This window comes from Argiope bruennichi, chromosome 4, assembly GCF_947563725.1.
Source record: "Argiope bruennichi chromosome 4, qqArgBrue1.1, whole genome shotgun sequence".
Classification (NCBI taxonomy): domain Eukaryota; kingdom Metazoa; phylum Arthropoda; class Arachnida; order Araneae; family Araneidae; genus Argiope; species Argiope bruennichi.
Genome location: NC_079154.1, coordinates 139,426,221 through 139,445,455, shown reverse-complemented (window position 1 = coordinate 139,445,455; position 19,235 = coordinate 139,426,221). Strand labels below are relative to the sequence as shown.

The window sequence follows — 19,235 nt, the reverse complement described above, 5'->3', positions numbered from 1 at the left end:
CAAAAAACTTTCGAAGGAATTACAATTCTAAAACAAGAGGCGGCTCATCAGGTTAGAAAGTAGCATTGCAGCAATAATTATTTATTTAAAAATTGCATTTTTAAAAAAGTTAGTTTGTCTATAAGTAACCTAATATTTTACATTTTAAAATTAGCTATGTAATTCGTAGCATTGAAAATGTGTTAAATAGCCTATATATACTATAAAATTTGCTAGCTTCGTCAATAGAAAATTGTATAAATGTTGAAATGATGATAAAAGTGCCAGAAATCTCCCATCACACACGCACATACACTTTCATCTCCATTCAGTTAGTTCGTCCAAAAATGGTCAGCGAATAAAATATGCAATAAATTATGCACAACTTTCATCGTTTTTTTAATATAAAATCAATAACATATTTATTAAAAATTTTCACTTGAATAATATTTTATAAAATACAGGGTGGTTATAATTAAAGTTCTATTTTGAAATGGTCATAATAGAAAAACTACTGGACCAAACGTTACTAAACTTGGTAATGATTTAAAGAAGGTCGTGGAAATTTCTTTTATGCAAAAAAATTTCAAAAACTCTGTATAAATATTGCTAAGCAAAATAGGACATGAAGACATAATTTTAAAAGGCATTTAATCGTTACTGAAACGTGTTACAAAGCATTCCAGTGTGTCTTATCTCAAATGCACTGTTTATGGTGATAATCTAAACAATTTGGCGGAACTGAAAGATGTAATACACCGACTTTATGCGTAACATTCCTTCTGATACGCTAAGAGCTACTGTTGAGAGCTATTACTAAGAGCTACTGATGTTTTCCTTTAAAGTATTACCAAGTTTGATAACATTCGGTCTAATAATTTTCCTTTTATGACAATTTCAAAGTGGAACTTTAATTATAACCACCATTATCAGATATGTCTCCGACAAGGCATCGAGAATAGAAATTAAAACTCGTAAACAACCAATGCTGTTTTAAAAAATATGGAAGGAAGGCGTGAGGAAAAGTGAGAAAGAGGAAAATATGGGATCACCTAACCAAGCAACAAACCAGCTATAATGCTTTTAAATGAAACAGAAGAAAGTTTGCTTGGATCTTCAGATAATCATTCGACTAGGACGGATCTGCTACACCGCCTGCTCGACGAAGATCCTTGATGTTTATTTCACTTGTTGTTGATTCGTTTGTTGTCTTATTTTTAAGTTCATTGTGTTCCCATTTTTGTTGATAATTGAAATCCCAAAGTGAAAAAATCAGCAAATAACACCGAATTCTCAAGGTGAGAAAGTAAGAATACAAATAAAAAACGCAACTTTTAGAAATAATTTCAATGGGTACCACAGTTCTTCTATAATAACGAACAAACCGTCACTGTTTGAGACAGGGGTGGAAAGCAAACAGCAGTAAATTGGATGGAAAAAGTTTAATAGCGACTAGCAAATGAAGCATAAATATCTCATATACAGCAAGACACTGAGGCGGAAAAGTTATGGCATTAGGATGGGGTTTCTTCCTAAAGGTGCTGATGTAATTGTGGTTATGATGGATGGTAAAAGGACTGGAAGCAGTGATGAGATTCATTGATTAATTAAATTTAAGAATTAATGATTAATTATTAATGTTGTTCAAAATTTTTATTTAACAAAGCTCCTAAATCTCTTGTTCTGTTATTAATTTTTCCATTTATTAATTTCTTTCCGGTTGAAATCTAAACCAGGATGAATTTTTAATATGATGTTTCATTTTTTAAAAATTTCAAACTGAATGAAGGATGTAAAAATTGTTGGATAATAAGACGTTATGCGTTTGAGCTCAGCTTTTAATAAAATTTGTACTGTTTTATGTCCGTTTCCTGCACATGACGCTGTTTTTTTAATCGTTTTAAGAAATGCTAGTTCTTTGATTTTTTAAAATTCCGTTTGACAAGGGAATTATTCCATTTTAGTATCGCAGTATATTAAGTGGAGTATTGTATTGAGAACTGGCATGTGAAGACATTCTTCCTTTGATTTGATCTCCTGGCCATTCGATTATGCCTAAAAAGTACCTTTTATAGATGAAATGTTAAAGATTGTCATTTTTGTATTTGATTTTGAGTCGTTAGAAATAAAATTTTCATACTCATCCAAAAATCTTTGACCGTGTTCTGTTTCATTTATTTTCTTAATTTTGGCGTTTATTTAAATTCACTTTATTTAAAAGCCGATATTTGTATTTTTAGTGAGAGAAAAAAGTTTACTTTGGTTTTCGGAAAACCATCATAAAAGGAAAGGGTAAACGAAACAATAGAGAGGACCAAGGGTGAAAATCGAGTTTATAGTTTGTTTGCAACCGAAAACTTCTGCATTACTGCACTATCTCAACCATTATAAGAACGACGACCTCAGTAAGATTTGATAAATGATATATGAGTGTAGCTTTTTTGTTGAAGCAGTATTCTGGTTTCTTATCCTAACGCTGCAACTCTGCAGGCGAGGCCTCTCTTTACTGGTTATTACGGGCAGTTCTCCGATGAGGTCTAAACCAAACTCTAAATGTTACCAATAAAGACTTTGACTCGTTCATCACGGATCTGCCATTACCTTAAGGAGAGATGTCCATGTTGATATCTGAATAAAGCCCATTCCTTACTCCAATCTTTTCGTCCCTTCCTTTCATAAGTATGCAGCAAAAATGCAATTTTCGTTTTTTTTCTCTATACCTTAGCACTGAATTCCTTTCTGCCTCAGAGAAAATATTATATCAATATTTAAACCAAGAATCCACTGTAGACAGAAAATTCTCTACAAGACCAAGACAGAGAAATGCTAAAAGATTCATTTATTCAATATATTAAAATTTAAGAAGACTCGAATCCCGAAATTTATTACCACATTGAGTCTGTGCTAATAGCATTGAGTCATTTGTGGGTGAATTGAGAAACCTCAAGACACGGGTGGTAGAGGTGCGTGTTATCAAACGTTAAAAAATAGACAATTGTAAAATGAAATGCGCGCTAAACGTAAACAGAAAATTCGTTAAATAAAAACTAAAGACATTACATATCCCAATATTCTGAGCTAGATCCAGCGTTTAGGGACATTATTATTAGCCAAGTCATTTTTCATGCTCATGGCATAAAATAGGATGCTTAAGAGTTCATTTGAAATCTTTAGGACGAACTCTAAAATGAATGCATTAAAACTCATTAATTTTAGCATTCCATTTGAGTGCTTCTAATAAATAAATTTCACATTTGAAACTCATTCTCTGATACTTATGCATTTCTTTTCATTCATTTTGAATGAAAGAAAAGTAAAAATGAGTTGCCGTTATGTTTTTAAGTGAGCAGCACTCCTGTTATGACATAATTTGTATTTATTGTAGTGGTGAAATATTTCTTGTTCTAATTACTACATCTTCTTTTAAGATTCACAATTTTAAATCTTTAATGTATATTTCAGTGAAATAGGCTCTCTGTTTCTCTTACTTGGATTCAAACACTTTATGGAAGATAATTTGCATTCTAATTTTTCGTGAAAACCAGTGCAACGTCCATATGGAAATACATCCATATCCAATCCTCATATTCTGAAGAAACCTACGACACATTGACGCTTAGGTCGATGTGATATCTTTCAGCAATATAATAGTTGTTACACTTAATAAAAACTTGCTAAAATGTATTTCTCAAATTCACATTTTTTTGAATTGGCGATCACAAAACCAAAACTTTAATCACATAGAAAATGTAAAGTCAACTTGAAATTAGAAATGGCTTTTCGAAGACTGAAAATATAAAAATCGACATTTTTGAAAGGATCAAAAATGGCTTAGTATCTACCAGGAAACAACACAAAGCTGTTTGATGGCATGAATCTAAGATGGAAAGAAATGATGAAGGTCAAAGAAGATCAGATAAATAGAAAACACTGAGATTTCATTTTCGTAACATTTTTATATTCTTTTTTCCATTGTCAACTGTTTTTCTTTTTTCGTTTTGAAATATCGAATAATTCTGAATTTAGTTCAGAGTAATGAAAAAAGTTCCTATTCAGAAACAGTTTGATATTTGAATGAATAGAAACCTTTTCTAATGAATGAATAATAATAAAAAAATTTGGTGTATAAAAAAATCATTTTCTGTAAAAGAAAACAAAGATGTTTCATTGGAGTTCCAATCATTATAAACAATACTGTACGAAAAATAATTATTGACTTGTCAAGGATCGCTTTTTATAAATGCCGATATCTTTTTTCTTATGAATGCTAACTCAATAATGTATACATTTCATCTTAAAGCTCATAATTTATGTTTTTCATGGAGAATGGTATTTCTCACCCTCCAAAAATCCATATTCATACCATATTGACTCTCATTCAGCATGCAGAAACCCATTCTGAAAATCCTTTCTGGAATCATACACATTCCAGTGAACTAGCAACTTGACAGTTAAACCAGACATTTACCACTCTCCCTCTTGCTCCAAAGCATCTCAAAATGTCCCCAGTTTCCCGTGAAGCAGGGAGCCACCCTTCTCACTTCTCCTCCACATGGAAGTAAATGATCAAGCGCATCGGTGTAAAACTGTCTTGTGGAATTGCCCGTCATCGCGTGAGGTCAATTTGCACGCGACACTTGCCTCCGAGGGTGATAGAGGCATGCAGATAAGAGGAGGCAGTCAGCTGTAAAATAGACATTCATCAGTTCGAGAGTCATCCGCGTTATCAGCTTGCTGGATTAGCCTCTGTTCCTTATTTTGTATCATGAGGAATTACTATGATAGAATAAGTGAAATTCGTCAGGACAGGCCATTATGATCCTTTGTCTTAGAAAAAAAATCCAGCATTCTAGTTGATTATGATTGAAGGTGAAAGTACATAAACACTACGAGGGACACATTATAATTGAATGAAGTTATAAAGATTTCTGCCCATTTTTGTTCTAAAGAAAAACGTACCACACAATGGTATGAATTCCGTTTCATACACTAAATTTTTATTACTTTCAAAAAGAATTATATTTTGATAAAAAGAAAAGCCTACTGACATGTATTTGTTAATTTTAAACACACCATGGTCCAATTCAGGAAACTTTGACTGAACGTTATGACGTATTGAGAATCTTTCTTCTTAATGCCAAGTGAGTTGTCATTCACTACAATATACATGTTTTATAATGCGTATCAGCTTATACGGGTGTATTCGAATTTCATTTCCTGTCCAAATATTAACCACATTTTACATTGTCCCTATCCATTAGATGGGAAAAAATGAAAATAAATTATCTATGCGTATTCCGCTGGATATGGATATTTTTCTTCCTCATTCAGTTTCAATTGGTGATAAACGCTTTTTCTGTTTCTCGCCGATATTACATTTTTAAATAATTATTTGTGAATTTCATTTATCCGCAGTTCAAAATCCAAGCCAATTTCATATGTTGGCGCTTGGCCTAAATTTTTAATTCTTGAAAGCATAAAAGCAATAATTTTCTTGTTCTTTCAATTCTTCAGTATTATGAATCAAAACTTTTAAAGAAAACTATATATGCTGCACTTATGCTTCATGCGTTTTCGTGAATGTAACAGAATTTAGCTTATCTTCTAATATACAAATTGCATTGCTTAACGGGCGTAATTCGCTTCCGAATCTTACTCGCAATGCCGAGCACTCGCTAAGAAAAGCAAAGAAATCTATGCGAAATAGGACAGTGTGCTCCATTCTGAAAAGAAATAAAATTCATAACAATTCAGTTGCGCATACTTTCTTGTACAAGAAAATCATCTAAAGACGTTCACCTTTGGCTGCGTTTCGGAGTTCACGACACGAATGAGCATAGTTACTGCCTTACTTTGCGTGCTTCGCAACGTGTCATGCAGTAACTTTGCAGGCTTTCAGAATTCATAAGCTCTTCGGTAGCTCTAGCTGTGTTCATCGATGTCATTGATATTCCATAATCTTGGGCAGAGACAAAATCTCATTGATTAAGGCTCTATAGGCACTAGTTCAAACTCTTTGGAGTCATTCTCGACAACGCCATTCGACCAAAACATCTGTCATGTAAATGTAAAATTCTCTTGAAACAAGCGTTAAACACAGACCTATACAGGTCAATCCAGCATGTGGCACCGCGGTGTCTCCTCGTTCATTCATTCTGCGAAAGCAAATCACTTTCTATTTTGTTTTGCTCGTTTAGCGAATCAATCGTTATGCTCGTTAAACGAGGGTTGATTGTAGTGAACAACTGATAGAAAGAAATCAGAAACAGTTCATGCTTGGAACAAAGAGCTGGAATTTCTATAAATAATGAATTCTAACAAGCATAATCACCGAGAAAAATAATTAAAAGAACAATAAATGAATAAATTTATGCAAAAAAAAAATACTTGAGATATTAAAGACACTATATAATCATTACATAAAAGCAAATGAATCGATCTTAGCTACGATAGAATCCGATTCCGAAAACACTGAAATTCATGTTTCCAAGGAATTCAATGCCAATTACAAATAAAAATAATGCTGAAATGAAATATTAGCATTAACCATTGCTGCAACCCAGTATTAAAAATGTGAATTGTGCGATTCCCTAACTATATATTATTTATTAACTTTTAAATTAAAACTAATCATTAAACTTGGGTTGAAACAAATGATGACCTACAAACAGAAAAAAAAAATCATTACCAAATGCAGATTTTTAAAAAAAATGCTAAATAGAATCAAAAATAGAACCATGTGCATATTCATGAATACTTCCGGGTATGATATACACCTTAAGGGTACCTTCAAAATGAGAATAAGAAGTTTCCAATAGGACGGTTGGCTCTCACTATCCTAGTAGGTGTGAGATTGGCTATCCCGACTAACGATTTAATGTGCCTTCTAGCTAAGAGGTTGTGCCATAGACGGTGATCATCCTTAAGACTTAACCATATTTCCCACCATTGCTGTTACGGTCATTCAGTATTTTCGAATGCCTTCGAGACGCGGCAGAATCGTCAACTGTGGTTATCATTCACATAAATAAGAAAAACAGGCGCCAAAAGAGTGTTGTAAAAAATTCAAGGAAATTCTAATATGAAGATATGCCTATTATTTCTTACGATCAAAAGTCACTCTCAAGAAGTATAATAAAACACGTTTGGTGTTTCTTATTGTTCTTAATAATAGTTGTTTCTTAATTGTTCAATTTTAACCATAATTTATCTGCTTTGTTTCATATATCTAATTCGTAGCTTGTTGACTGATAATTTGAATGAAGTTTTACTTAAAAACAGCTTTACTTCGAAACTCAACACAAATGTTTATGGTTAAAAAATGCCATTTTGACACTTATAAATAACATTTCAAAGATAACTTTTAGATGTAAAAGGTTTCCTCCCTTTTCTTACTTTTTTAAAAAAAGATCTGTGTTTTTTTTTGTTTTGTTTTTTTAACGAATTACTGATTCTGTTTTTGTTTTTTTTCTCTGGCAACAAATCTACACATCTCAAAGGGGGAAATAATTAAGAACAAGAATCAAGATATCATAAAGATAATTAAAGATCAAAAAGATTAGTAAAGTTATATTTCAGAAGCGAAATAGTTATTGCAGACTGCATGGCAAATGCAAAAGAAACACTGAAATACTATACTTTACCGACAGTTAATTAATCACTTTCAACAACAGGATTGCAAGAGAATTATATATATTGCAATTTTAGAAGACAGATTTAATTAATTCTTCATTTTACAATATTCACATTTCTATAAATTTAAATGCCAAAAGTAAAATTACAATTGCGCTATGTATACAAGATGACCCAAAATGTGTTGATACGCCTTTCTGCTTGCATAGAGCGATGAGACATTTTTACATAAGTATAGGTGAAAGAAAGAAAAATGATGCACCAGATAGCATGTTTAACACATATTTAGTGAAGAACAGATACACGATAGTGACGCAGCACAGCATCATATGAAGCATATATAAATTCGAAAGATAACTGACTTGAATACTTAAAAGTATTAAAAATATTAGTTCTTCCTACTCATCGTACTTTCTGTTAAGATGTTTGTCATTAGCTCAAGAAACGTTAATTTTTAATTCATACAATTGAAATATTCTGCAGCAGCAAATTTGTATTCCATTATATCTACGTTACACTTTCTATCTGGTATATCTTTTCTTTTACTGGATTAATTGATAAAAACAACTGCAACGCCCCTCGCATCTTTTGAGTTTCGCATCCTTTATTTCGAAAATTATTGTTTCTATATTCCTAACTTAACTTTGAAGTTTCTAAGCGACAGATTGGGATATCTTGCATATGAGCATATCAATAAGCTACCAAAATTCCAGATGACATTACCATTCGATGTGCAGACTAATGCTCATTACGACGTTCCATTCTTCATTTGAAAAGAGAATGTTTTCTGTCTCACCTGAAAATAAAATAAATACGAATTAATTATTACAATAGGGCAAAATTTCATTGCAGTTAACCCTCCCCCTCCCGCCCAACAGAAAAATAGGCTTCCTGTCAGATAGATTTATGCTGAGCTCAAAAATTATTTTTAAGGAAAAATTATTTTTCTTATGTTTATGAAGAAAATTTCATTTTATTCTTTCTAGCTCAAAATTTTTAAAGGTCATCATTTACATTTGAAACCCTTTTTTGATTTTTTTACCCTACTCTGGCCTAGAGATTTTCTATTTTTTTAAAAATTTATGTACTTTGTAATATTGTCTTAAATCCTCGATATAGAAGCTAATTTTAAGAATTTTGCTGTTTTTTTAAAATTGTGTTTTGTGTTTTAAATTAAAAATAATTGTAAAGAATGAAATATAAGCACGTGAAAATTCCAAATTCAATATTTAGAATATACCACCACCGTTCTAATTCAAGTCACCAATATATATATATATATATATATATATATATATATATATATATATATATATATATATATATATATATATATATATATATATACAGTAAGTTATCCACTGTTTCCGTGATCAAAATTCAGCTGAAAATCTGCAATCACAAATAATTAAAAATTGCTTTAAATAAAAATAATTCACTTATAATTTTTGTGCAAAAGCAAACTAACAAACTTGCAAATATATAAATTTGTGTTCCATAAATCTTGTATTTGCAAATTCCATGATCCAAATAATGTTGAAAAGCCTTTTCTGGTTGATCTTATTTTGTACATTTTGAGAGTTATCCTCTATTTCTTATTTGCAATTATTGTTGCACTGAAATTAAACTAAAAAAAAAAAACTGATTGAAATGAACAGATTTTCTAAACTTGACAAGAAGTATTAGTTATGATATGGATAGTAGTCATTTTGGGGCAAAGAAAAAAAAAAACAGATGACACAAAACTTAATTTTTTTAATTTAAGTAATTTAATAAAGGCTCAGTTTTAATTATTTGTTTATAAGCATCAAATAGGAAAACATTGGTAATTTAACAGGATACATTAAAAAAAATTCGAAGCCTCTCTGAACGTTTTGTACATACCGATATTGAATATAAACGACACTTCAAATAATAAAAACTGGTTGCATATTGTTTCTAATTTCCGAAAATCTCATATACACGCCGACATTTTTTTCTTCTCTTTTTCAAAACTGAACTAAAAAGGAGTGTTATCAAGAAAATGAAATCAGGATTCAAATCTGATACATAACATTTTATTTAAATTTTTACTCCTGAACCGAAAACAAGACAATCCGTTACCAATTGGAAACAAAGGATCTGTCCCTGATCACTTCAGCCGAATGTAAATCTGCTTGGTTCAGCGAGGTTGCTTTTGAACGAGTCGCCTCACCTTCAAGTCACATTAAGGGCGAGCGCAGCAACCCGATCTAAATCACAACCGGGTCTTACTTTAATCCAGTTGAGTGAACATTTACGGCTCCCGCGTGATGGGAAGCAGATGCATCCAACTTTCTTCATTAGAACCGACCCTTCATCGTAAACAGATTAGTCTCCGCTTTCACTGTATAGAAGAGAAGACATTTCATGTCAAACACAATTTCCTTATGACTCGTCCAAAAGAAGGAGATGCTGGAATGTCTTTCATCTTCTTCTACATCACATTTCCTTCTACCAGCAGAAGGTGAATCTGATTCAGATTCGGATTAGATGACGATGCAGTACTTTCGAATTGTTTGAAAGTTCAGAATTAGAACGCTGGTCTCAAATTTTTTTTTTTTTTTTTTTTTTTTTTTTTGACGGGCTCAAAATTTTATAATGTTAATGGATTAGAGTGATATAAAGAGTAGCGTTTGTAGAATTCTTTCAAGTTGGACATTTTGGATCTGAATAAACTAAATTTTAAGCATCCTATTGGGAAGTATGTTAAACAATCATTTCTTAACTTTATCAAAATATCAATCAAAGTTTTATGGTTGCATGATATATGGTTGCAAAGTTTTATGGTTGCAATATATATCAAAGTTTTATGCATATCATGCATTATGTTTAAGCATTAGTCCTGCATATAGGAGATGATATTTTTCTCAAAATCAATCCAATTTTAAATTAATACTGCTTGAATAAAACATTTCAATAAATAATAATTGCATTGTCAAAAACATTCAAAGTCTTCCTCATTCACTTTACTTCCTTCCCTTTATTTCATAAAAATGAGAAGTCTTCTGGAGTTTTGGCCTGCCGTCATTGAATTTGGAGGGAGTCCTTTTTTGTACATCGGTGAATTTTACAACTTCAATCCATATATATGAAATAAGTATAAGTTCGCTATTTACATTCTGATATTACTTAAGAGTTAACTAGGAGTGCGCTTGATAATTTGAATCCTTGCCAGAGACCCGAATATGAAATCCATCTTCCAGTTCCATTTGGACAGATCCTGATTGATTTAACCCTTTGCACTACTTTTTCGACTACAAAGGGTACCACTTGCATTACTTTTTCGACTACAAAGGGTACCACTTGCATTACTTTTTCGACTAAAAAGGGTTTAGCATTCACCATATACGGGTCCTTGTTGATATCAAGCTCTCTCGAAGCTGATACACTGCAGCCAGATCACCTGGTCTTAAAAGGCAACGAGTGGGAGGCGAATTAAGGATTGTCGGGCAAACCCTCCAATTGAGTTGGTAGAGTGCTTAAAAAAAACACATTTAGTATAGTGCTTAAAAAAAACTATATCTCACTTTAGATGCAAATATACCGTAACAATAAAAGTAAGTATTAAAGAACGGAATTCTTTGAACTAAAAAATCTTCTCAAATATTTAAATCAAAATCAATCACTAAAATCTGATTAAAACAAACAGTGATCCACAAATAGAAAAAAATGGAATGTTGAAAGAACATATTAGCAATGACTCTACTCCATTGGTGAGGGAAGAATGTAATGAATCAGCATAAATTTAAAATACTTTCAAATTCATTGACCTTTGTTACAAACCAACTTTAAATAATGTATGAGGTCTGGATTCTCATAGCTAATTTTAATTCATACTTTGCTTTATTCAACTACCAATAAATCAGCAACATAAAAAAAAATTATCTGAATTGCCAAACGCCAAAATAAATTTGGGATATCGCATCCAATAGTGATTTAGATCATACGATGAAGATAATTTTAACTCCCCTATATTATAAATAATAATAAATACATGTTTATATAATGTGCAGAATAAAATCGAGATACATATTTGTATGTATTTAGGTTCTTATCTTATTACTAAAAAATTGTTTTTATCCTTGTACGATTTATATTCAGCTATTTAATTAAAGAAATAGTACACTTTTTTTATGTCCGAGCATTTATATAGGAACGAATAAAGAAGCAAAGCTTTAACATTTACTTTTGTTTTGTTTTGTTTCCGTGTCTTTTTAGGCAAAAAAAAAAAAATCTATAAACCAAAAAATTTATGTAAAATCTAAAATTCATATACTAAATGGCCTGCAAATGGAGGAAAGTCGATGAAATCATCTTGAAAAGTTAATGAAATGAATTACTTTTATTGATTTCCACTAAAAGATTTTTTGTCAACAAATTATAAATATTCTGCTCAAAATAACTTATACAGTTGCAAAACAAACATTTTGGAGAAAATTTGAGAATTGAAGCCAAGTTCCCCTGAAAATAAAGAAGGCTCACTATTTTAGAACGGACTATTGCAATTCATTCATCTTTTTTGCTAGAATCAAAGCATTTAACATTTTTGATTTTAGAAAATCGGTACACCTGAGATGCTTATTCAAAAGTTCTTTCGTTGCCTTTCCCACGCAATCTTTCCCAATTCAACTTTCAATTGATTCAACTTTGGCGTTCATTAAATCAGTTCATTGTTAAAAAGACTACATATTAATTCGATAGTCAAACTCTAATAGAAGAGTGGGGTTTTTTTGGTCATATGACCACTGGTCAAATTTGCGAATTAACAAGTTACGATGCAACTAATAATATTTCTCTTCAGATAGATTAAAATATGATATTAGAATAACTAAATATTCTTAAGCAGTCTTATTTGTATTTAAAAAAAAAGTATAGTATAAACATACAGAGAAGGAATGTTTCGAGTAGGCATTAAAACCTACTCTCTTCAAAATCCTTTTAGAAAGGTGGAGCATATATTTAAAGTCTATTGCAGCGGTTCTCAACCTGTGGGGCGCGCCCTCCTAGGGGGGCGCGAGCACATTAGAGGGGAGGCGAGAATATCCAAGAGAAAATATTATTTAAAAAAATGATTAACTGACTGAAAGGAAAACACACATACACATAGAAAACAAAATACATTTCGACATATTTAATAACTTATCAAAGTAATACAACTTACTAAATCAAAACTTATTTAATCAAAACATACTTAATTAAAACAAATTTAATAATTATTAGTGACTTCCTGGGGCTTGTCTTGCAGAGCAAAGTTTTTCGAAGGAAGGCTTAATATTAGAAATAGTCACTCTCAGTTCTGCCGAGATCTATATTTTGTCTTCAAAGTAGCCACAGCAGAAAATCCAGTTTCACAAAGGTAGGATTTTGAAAATGGCAATAGAATGCGATATGCCCTTGTTTTTAGTGCAATTAAAATCATCCTCTACCCCTGACCAAAATTCAAATAGTGATTTATTACTAAATTGTCTTCTAGTTTCGCCACTTGTCGTGAAGTCTATGAATTTTTCTGCCTCATCAGTTGAGAGTCCTTCAGGAGTCTTATGAAATGGATCCCTAACTCACTCGTAACTTGCTATCAGTTTATCGTCAGCAAGAAAATACTTTTTAAAATTCTTCGCCAGCATGGCTAAATGATTTTCAGTGGTTACAAAAACAACTTTTACATGTTTTTCTTCAGCCTTGTAAGTTTTAGTACAATCATCCACATTTGCAAACATTGTTAGATTTCTTTGCTTTAAATTTCTGCTCCGCAATTCCAATTTTCCACAAAAAGCTTTACTTTATCACTCGTACCCAACATATGTATACTTGCTCCTTGGAGTTGAAGATTCAAGTTATTTAATTTCTCGAATATGTCGACCAAGTAGCTCAATTTCATCACAAATAAATCACCGCAAAAATTCTCGACCTCCGATTTGTTTTCTTTTTCAAGGAAAATGGCGATTTCTTCTCTTAATTCATAAACACGTTGCAAAAAATTTTCACGTGATAACCATCTTGCCTCGCAATAAAATAGTAAAGCTGAATGTATTGAACCCATGTCTTCACAAAGTGCGGAAAAGATTCTCAATTTCAGAGGATCTCATTTTTATATAATTTACTACGGTTACAACCGTAGTTAATAGAATATTGAGACCAGGACTCAATTCTTTCGAAGCCAAAGCTTCTGTGTGAATCATGCAATGTGTCCAGACGCACTGAGGCGATTTTTGTTTTACAAGTGCTTGTATACCTTGGAATCTTCCGAACATTGAACGAGCACCATCGGTACATATTCCGACGCAATTTTTCTATTCTATGTTTGCATAGTTCGTAAAATCATTTAAAATAGCAAATAATGCGAGGACCGTTGTTGTGAGTTCTATTGGTTTGCAGAAAAGTAGTTCTTCCTCTACTGACATATTATCACAAAATCGAACATAAGCAATTAAATGAGCATCTTTATTACTATCTGTTGCTTCATCAAGCTGTATTGAAAACAATTTGTCAGGCAACTTCGAGAAAAACTGTCACTGTACATCTTCAGCTATAGCACCAATTATACGATCAACAGTATCATTTGAAGCAGGTACGGACTGCAATTGCTTTGAAAAATTATCTCCAAACATAGTTTCTACAATCTCAATTGTTGCTGGCAAAATAAGCTCTTCACCAATGGTGTGAGGTTTTTTTACATCTGGCTATTTTATATGAAACTTTGTAAAATGCAATTCAAGCTTTTTTATTCACAGACAAAATTATTTCTTTAAAAAATGATTTTTGCTTTTTATATGATTTTAATTTTTATTCGAAGAATTCTCTGGATTTGTTGACGTACTCACTATGAAGCGTTTCCAAATGTCGTTTAAGTTTATTAGGCTTCATGCTGCCTGCGGCCAACATTTTTGAGCAAATGATACACAGGGGCCTTTCTTCTTCATTTACTTCAGTACTGGTAAAACCAAAATTTAAGCATTCTTGAGAATATTTTCTTGATTTTATTTTCGGAACCACGCTTCTCTGTGTACTTGTTGATGCTTGATTGTCGTCTAGTGCTCGCTTACTTTCGCTTAGAAATTTATCCATGAGTCTGCATAAATCTGCTGCCGTAAATATTTAATATGGTGAATTGCAATTAAAACGAAAACATATATAACATACACATTCACGATATATTCGATAGCGATAGAAGGATCGACTTGAATGAGACTGGCTGGAATTGAAACTTGCGTAATCAAACATTTTCCTTCTTCCTATGAGAAAACATCTGCGCATGTTCGAGACGGCATCGGTCGTGTGGATTCTCTTCCACAAACATTACTTAGTTTTTTCTCTTATTTAGTCATGCTTCTGTTTTATTTCTTTTATTATTCGAAAAAATGTATTCCCAGTTTCTAAATTTAGCTCATCCCGTCTAGGTTAACTTTCATTAACGAATTTTTCTACTCTCATATTCTTTTAACGTTATCTCCCTGTTTAGCTTTCATTTCAAATATAATATTTAAATTTTCCCCGCTTTCATTCACTTTATCTGTTCACTGCCCTCTAAGCAAAATGCCAGATGTGGTTTCTCGCCAATGTTGGCTCGCTTTTACTCTTTTTTTGGCAGTTAGTTAAAAATAATTTCATAACAGAATACAAAATACTCAATATACATTATTGTTGCATACTTTTTATTGTAAGCGGGGGGGGGGAGGGGGCGTGAGGAAAATTATGATTATGAAAACTGGGCCACGAATACTGAAAGGTTGAGAAACGCTGGTCTATTGTACAATTAATAAATTAAGCAATGTTCTTCCTATTATATTTGTATTATCTTTTCTTATTATATTTGTATTCTAATTCGTAAATAATTTTCCATTTATCCAGCTCTTTCTTCTGAAATTCAATTCATAAAAGATATTTTCATGAATTCCATCAGCAATGAAATAAAACGTTTGAGAATATGTTTATTTTTATCTTTTTCGCTTGCTCTTTTAATGCGAGGAAATTAATAAAATGAAAATATCAAGACACATGTTTAAGATGAATTAATCATTATGCTGATAATTTTTTTACAGGAAATATTCATAATAAGATATTTAATTTTTAATCCGTAGCGAATGTTTTTTCTTTTGAGAAAAAAAAAATAGAAATGTTTCACAGGCTCTTGTTAGAATGAAAGAACATTTCCAGAAAAGCATAGGATTTTTTCCTTGCTTTGGGTCCTTTAATAAGTCGGATGCTTTAATTCAAGGTTCTTTTTCTTAAATGTTCCTTTTAGCTGCCTTTGAAATGTTTATTTTAAGCATTTAAGAGGAAAGATTCCAAAGATGAATTTATTTCGTTTGCATGCCATTCACTTATTTTATTTTTATTGGTAAAGAGAATTTGATTGCATATAACCTACAATTAGTTTATTTTACAAAGAATATTTCATAGTTAATAATCTTTTATTTAAAAAAATGCTTCTTTGTTTATTTCATATTCAAAACTATTTTCGCTTTTTCAATTTTAAAGGCATAATAGATATAAAAAGTTTCTATACTTCATAACAAAATTCAAATAAAATAATCATATATCACATCTCAAGAATACTAAATAAAAAGAAAAACCTTAAGTTTTTTGACCTGTCAAAATTATAATTTTCGAAATGATTCAATTTATTCCGATACACTTTTATTTGATATGACGTGTTTCGTGTTTGTCGTACATAGAATCGCCTCATCCGGAAGGGAGAATGATAGGCAGCCGCAAACAATATTATCGATACTAAGGTCAATTACAAAATAGCTATAACCAGCCTTTTCATCCTACTCATGTTAGTCTGGATGAAATTTTGTAATCGATTTTCATTCACCATCTTAATGTACTAAAGAACTGAAATCTTGTAAGATTATATATTTTTAATGACTATTCTATTCTAACATTTTAGAAGATATTTATCAGTGAATCATGATTTAAATTTGATTCCGTCCAAGGGTGCTATTATAGAATGAGTTTAAAAAATTAGATTTCAAAATAAAAAATAAAAGACTTAAATATAAATTCTACAATTTAATAGTAAAATAAAAACTTGTTTTTAAATACTGTTACATACTTTTTTAATATTTATACATTTACAAGCTTTTTAAAAAAATATTTTTACATTTTTTTTATCTCTGATAATGATTGATAAATCATTTTTATGTTATTTTTCTCAGTGACTGAGTGACAAAATGACTTTCAATAATATTCTGTCATATAGACAGTTTGATAACAACTTAGTTTAGTGAAAATTAATGTCAGTTTAAAGCTACTGGATGGCTATTTCGAGTCGGATATTGGCATTTTCAACGTTGGTTTGATGCCGAGGATTATATCTGAGATAACACTCACCTGTCCAAATTTTCGTGCCGCATCACTGGGAGGCGAATGGACTTTGATGGCTTTAACATGCGTCAGAGCAGCGCACTTGGCGGGATTGGCCAAATGGATATAAAGCAAACAGTTTTAGGATATCAAAACAGAATCGGCTCTCCAACCAAAATAGAAAAAAAACACTCACTAGATTTATTATGAATAAGGTGTTGATCAATGAATTTCGAAAAATTAGAATTCATATTACAGCCTGTGTATATTTGGAAACTTTATTTTATTTTCGGACGAATTGTAGAAGTTTCAACAGAATAGTGAACAGAATTTGAGAATAAACGAATTTTTATCTCAAATTCATTTTTCTTATTCAAATTCATTCAAACTTATTTTTTTCAATGACTCACTATCTAACCACGGAAAATGAATATTTATTCGAGTAGATGCCTTTCCATCTGGGCAATACGACAGCGAAAATAAAACGAGTTTTGGTTGGTTGGGTAGGTAGGTAGGGTTTTATAACCATCCAGGGATATACTGTGCAACCATATAGTTTCAACTAAGGCAAAAGTCTTGGATGAAAGATCATCATTTAGCTAAAGAGAAACCTGAACTGCTAAAATTTCAGCTCAGCTGAAAGGAGATGTGTGTGATTCCCCCCCCCCCCCATCAAATCTAGAAATATGTAAACTTAATGCATTTTGATGGTTTTCAGCGATTTTCGAGTCCAGTCTCATCCTGTACCCCATCCCTAAATTAAATTATTACAATTATTCATTTATAATTTATTATACCTCAAAGAGCTCCTTATTCAGAAAAATAATCAAATAAGATTAAAAGGAAAATGCACGTTTTTAAAAAAGTTGCAGAGGTGGTTGTATTCTGAAGCTTTCATAGGCAATTTGCAACTATATCAGGCCCACGTGTATGTAAAATCATTGAAAGAAACATTCCTTTAGGTTTTTAGGTTTGAGCGGTGGTCAAATCCCGAGGACTTTAAAACATGTGCAATCTTCCCAAACTTTCATGGCATACCAACTGGAGTTTTGAATGCGCAATAAGATCGCGTATAAAGTGGCTATTCGTCGAGGTGGAATGTAGAGGCAACCGACACCAAAACCTGAAAACTGCGATTCATAGGTTATCTCAACACAAAGGGGCTTTCACATATAGATATGGCATAAAGGTGCGTTCACACTAAGGCCAATGATAGCTACCGCGCGCAATCTTTCTGATAAAGACAGTAACTATGGATTTCTATTCTATATACAATGCCTATTGATATGTTTTATATATGGTATAGATGTTTACAATGTTAATTATCAATTTTTATAATTTTTCAGTTTTTATTTTTTTTTTCTGCTAATTTCTTTACTAACATGAAATAAAACTTCGTTTTAAATGAAACACTAACCTGATAAATTGAAACCGGTATAATTTTTTTCATGGAAGATTTTCATAGCCCGATAAAGGTATTGTTATATATTGATTTCATGAATTATTATTTTAGTATTTGATAATAAACCATAAAAAATAAAAAAAACTTCCTCGCATATTCTCTAATAATGCTAGAGAACGAGTGATTTGGTGATTAATCCTCGGCATGCGGTTTATAATGTGCAAAAATTATATTTGTGTTTCAGACACATTTTTTTCGACCTAATGAAACACATATTTCAAACAAAACTGCACTTGTAATCAGAAAATGACGCATCAAATTCGATATTTTTAAGTTACTGTGTTTTTGAATTATAGCGTTTAGAGGTTTCTAGAAGTACAAATCAACATACGGCCATTCCTTTACTGGAATTGGCAGAAAATTTAATAGGTATCTACATAATAGATTTAAATTTGTGTATGGAATTTTATCCATATAGTTCTGTTCATTTTGTAGTTAAGTGCTCATTTATATTTGAATATTTAATAGACGGACTTCCTAGGGAAAGGATTTTGCTCAAAATTAGAAATCTACAAATTTGATATAAAGGTCTTATGCCAAATTTCATCTGTCTAGCTCAAAGTGTTTGTGAGTTATCTTTGTCATATACACACAGACAGTCATACTGCCAAAAATGTGTTTTTAGAACTCAGTGAGATCTAGAATGTGGAGATCCGGCAAAATCTCGAGTTCGATTTTTTTTTCTTTTTTTTGACAATTACAACATTTTATACTTCGTGTATGAAAAAAACAAAAAGATGAGGTCCTCTCCACCAGAAATTCTCAAGGTGATCCTATTTCAAAGAACTTTCTATTTGAATAATAAAAAACATTTCTAGCTAGAAATTCCAGA

At 31.5% G+C, this 19,235-nt stretch overlaps 1 protein-coding gene across 5 annotated transcripts in view; it reads right to left on the bottom strand.

Moving 5' to 3' along the window:
• The window catches only part of LOC129966121 (potassium voltage-gated channel protein Shaw-like), a 468,708-nt gene that overhangs the window by 285,013 nt on the left and 164,460 nt on the right, over positions 1-19,235 (bottom strand). For 4 of the 5 annotated variants that reach the window (XM_056080501.1, XM_056080499.1, XM_056080505.1 and 1 more), the window contains one exon: positions 8,335-8,407. The exons of the other annotated variant lie outside the window; for it this stretch is intronic. The gene's annotated coding sequence lies outside the window, so the exon portion shown is untranslated. The remainder of the gene's footprint in view (positions 1-8,334; positions 8,408-19,235) is intronic. 5 annotated transcript variants of the gene reach the window in all.